This window comes from Balaenoptera borealis (assembly GCF_965194805.1).
Source record: "Balaenoptera borealis genome assembly, chromosome: 4".
Lineage (NCBI taxonomy): Eukaryota > Metazoa > Chordata > Mammalia > Artiodactyla > Balaenopteridae > Balaenoptera > Balaenoptera borealis.
In genome coordinates, this window is record NC_138861.1 from 75810085 (window position 1) to 75814587 (window position 4503).

Consider the following 4503-nt stretch of genomic DNA (forward strand, 5'->3'; position numbering starts at 1 on the left):
ATTTATGATAAAAACTCTCCAGAAAGTGGGCATAGAGGGAACGTACCTCAACATAATAAAGGCCATATACGACTAACCCACAGCAAATATCATTCTCAATGGTGAAAAACTGAAAGCATTTCCTCTAAGATCAGGAACAAGACAAGGATGTCCACTCTCACCTCTATTATTCAACATAGTTTTGGAAGTCCTAGCCACGGCAATCAGAGAAGAAAAAGAAATAAAAGGAATACAAATTGGAAAAGAAGAAGTAAAACTGTCACTGTTTGCAGATGACATGATACTATACATAGAGAATCCTAAAGATGCCACCAGAAAACTACTAGAGCTAATCAATGAATTCGGTAAAGTTGCAGGATACAAAATTAATGCACAGAAATCTCTTGCATTCCTATACACTGATGAAAAATCTGAAAGAGAAATTAAGGAAACACTCCCATTTACCATTGCAACAAAAAAAATAAAATACCTAGGAATAAACCTACCTAGGGAGACAAAAGACCTGTATGCAGAAAACTATAAGACACTGATGAAAGAAATTAAAGATGATACAAAGAGATGGAGAGATATACCATGTTCTTGGATTGGAAGAATCAATATTGTGAAAATGACTATACTACCGAAAGCAATCTACAGATTCAATGCAATCCCTATCAAATTACCAACGGCATTTTTTTCAGAACTAGAACAAAAAATTCTTAATATTTGTATGGAGACACAAAAGACCCCGAAGAGCCCAAGCAGTCTTGAGGGAAAAAAACGGAGCTGGAGGAATCAGAGTCCCTGACTTCACACTATACTACAAAGCTACAGTAATCAAGACAATATGGTACTGGCACGAAAACAGAACTATAGATCAATGGAACAGGATAGAAAGCCCAGAGATAAATCCACACACCTATGGTCAAGTAATCTATGACAAAGGAGGCAAGGATATACAATGGAGAAAAGACAGTCTCTTCAATAAGTGCTGCTGGGAAAACTGGACAGCTACATGTAAAGGAATGAAATTAGAACACTCTCTAACACCATACACAAAAATAAATTCAAAATGGATTAGAGACCTAAATGTAAGAGCAGACACTATAAAAGTCTTAGAGGAAAACATAGGAAGAACACTCTTTGACATAAATCACAGCAAGATCTTTTTTGATCCACCTCCTAGAGTAATGGAAATAAAAACAAAAATAAACAAATGGGACCTAATGAAACTTCAAAGCTTTTGCACAGCAAAGGAAACCATAAACAAGATGAAAAGACAACCCTCAGAATGGGAGAAAATATTTGCAAACGAATCAACGGACAAAGGATTAATCTCCAAAATATATAAACAGCTCATGCAGCTCAATATTAAAAAACAAACAATCCAATCCAAAAATGGGCAGAAGACCTAAATAGACATTTCTCCAAAGAAGACATACATATGGCCAAGAAGCACATGAAAAGCTGCTCAACATCACTAATTATTAGAGAAATGCAAATCAAAACTACAATGAGGTATCACCTCACACCAGTTAGAATGGGCATCGTCAGAAAATCTACAAACAAATGCTGGAGAGGGTGTGGAGAAAAGGGAACCCTCTTGCACTGTTGGTGGGAATGTAAATTGCTACAGCCACTATGGAGAACAGTAATGGAGGTTCCTTAAAAAACTAAAAATAGAATTACCATATGACCCAGCAATCCCACTACTGGGCATATACCCAGAGAAAACCGTAATTCAAAAAGACACATGCACCTCAATGTTTTTGCAGCACTATTTACAATAGCCAGGTCATGGAAGCAACCTAAATGCCCATTGACAGACGAATGGATAGAGAAGATGTGGTACATATATGCAATGGAATATTACTCAGCCATAAAAAGGAACGAAATTGGGCCATTTGTAGAGATGTGGATGGACCTAGAGGCTGACATACGAATAAAGTAAGTCAGAAAGAGAAAAACAAATATAGTATATTAACGCATATATGTGGAACCTAGAAAAATGATACAGATGAACCGGTTTGCAGGGCAGAAATTGAGACACAGATGTAGAGAACAAATGTATGGACACTAAGCGGGGAAAGTGGAGGGGTGGGTGGTGTGATGAATTGGGAGATTGGGATTGACATGTATATAGTAATATGTACAAAATGGATAACTAATGAAAAATAAAATAAAATAAAATAAATAAAAATGCTGCTGGAAAAATTGCACCAATAGATTTGTTCAATGCAGAGTTGCCACAAACTTTCAATTTGTAAAAAATGCAATATCTGTGAAATTCAATAAAACGAAGTATGTCTGTACTCCCCCAAATGACTTTTTAGGTCAGTTAGAAGTTCATTTATTCAGTCATGAAACTGGCACTTTTCTGAATGTTTACTCTTTTACAAGGCACCCTGCAGGGATCGTGGAGAACAGTCTGATGAGAAGATGAGACCCAGGCCTAGGGAACTATCATGAAGCCTGTGCCGTACACATGCTGTGGGGGTTCTTGGGCAGCATATTGGTTAGTGTCTTTAGTTTCAGACAACACTATCACTCTACTTTCTTTACATAAGAAGGCATTTGGGGGCTTCCCTGGTGGTGCAGTGGTTAAGAATCCGCCTGCCAATGCAGGGGACACAGGTTCGAGCCCTGGTCCGGGAAGATTCCACATGCCGCGGAGCAACTAAGCCACAACTACTGAGCCTGTGCTCTAGAGCGTGCAAGACACAACTACTGAAGCCTGTGTGCCACAACTACTAAAGCCTGTGCTCCACAACAAGAGAAGCCACCGCAGTGAGAAGCCCGTGCACCGCGACGAAGAGTAGCTGCCGCTCGCCGCAACTAGAGAAAGCCTGCGCACATCAGCGAAGACACAGCACAGCCAAAAATAAAATAAATAAATTTATTAAAAAAAAAAAAAGAAAGAAGGGATTTGGTATGGGGATATTCAGCACTCACAGCATCTTTGGAAGGGCTAAAGGAATATTTCTGGACTAATGCTCTTAGAATAATGCCTAAAGCCACACTAGAGAACTGGCCTGATAAGGGTGATGCCTCCCACTGACTCTAGAACCAACTGGACGGCTCCCACCATCTGCAACAGCAAAATGGGTGTTCCGTGCTTCTCTTGTTTCCACAGCTCACCTCCAAGTCAATTTCTCTCACGGGTGCATAGGATTGGAAGAAACTGAATGGTGGGGTTGGAGGGGTGTAGGATGGGTTGAGTGGGAAAAATAAAGTTTTGAGGGATTCTATTTGAGGTGGGCCGGGGTCATAGTATAGGGAACTATCAAAATGTAGGAAGAGTGTTCCAGAGGTTCTTGGCAGCCACGAAAAACAAATGTCTGCTACTGATATTTCTCTCCATTCAGCACTGGGAAGGCTCTCATTTAAGAACGGTGTTATGTTTGTTTGAAAGATCTATGTCTGAAATTGGTCCCTGTGATGATGGTGGTGGTGGTGAAGATGGTGATGGTGATCATCCATTAAGCATTTTTCCCTTAGCCTCTGTGCTAGGTGTTTTACATACTGTAGCGGACATATTCTATGCCACCAAATTTTTGTTCTCCCTTTTTCTGGTGAAACAGAAATTTTATTCTGGGCAACTTCCCCTTTTCCAACTGAGACCTTGATATTTGGGTGGATTAGACCCCTCCTTAACTCCAGGGGTGGTCAAGACCCAGGCATAAGCCAATTAGCATTCTCATTCCCTGGCCTAATAGTCAGTTCAAGAATGAGCATTTTAATGTGTTCAGATCAATGAGTGTCAGGCTCAGGACTTTGATTTGAATGTTGGACTGGATCGTAGGAGAATGGGGTCTATGCTTCTTGGCTGCCATCTTGACACCACATGGAGCCTTGAATAAAGCCAAAAAAATAAGAGTAGAGCTAGAGATGGAGAAAGATTAAGTTCTGGTGACAACATTTGAGCCCCTGGATCAAGTTACTCCTGTAATTGACATACCCCTGGATTTTTCAATCATGTAAATCAACAAATTCCCCCTTTCTCCGTAAGCCACATGACGTTATGCTTTCTGTGACTTCTTTCCAAAGTTGTCTTAATTTCTACACATACATTAAGTCTTTTAATCCTCAAGAATAAAATCCCCATGAGGTTAATAATATTATCACATTTTGGGCTTCCCTGGTGGCGCAGTGGTTGAGAATCTGCCTGCCAATGCAGGGGACACAGGTTCGAGCCCTGGTCTGGGAAGATCCCACATGCCACAGAGCAACTGGGCCCGTGAGCCACAACTACTGAGCCTGCGCGTCTGGAGCCTGTGCTCCGCAACAAGAGAGGCCGCGATAGTGAGAGGCCTGCGCACCGCGATGAAGAGTGGCCCCCGCTTGCCGTAACTAGAGAAAGCCCTCACACAGAAATGAAGACCCAACACAGCCAAAAAAAAAAAAAAAAAAAAAAAGTGCTCTGTAAACTTTAAAAAAAAAAAAAAATATTATCACATTTCATAGATGAGGACACTAAGGCACAAAATGATTAGTAACTTGGCTAAGTTCACATAACTTGTCAGT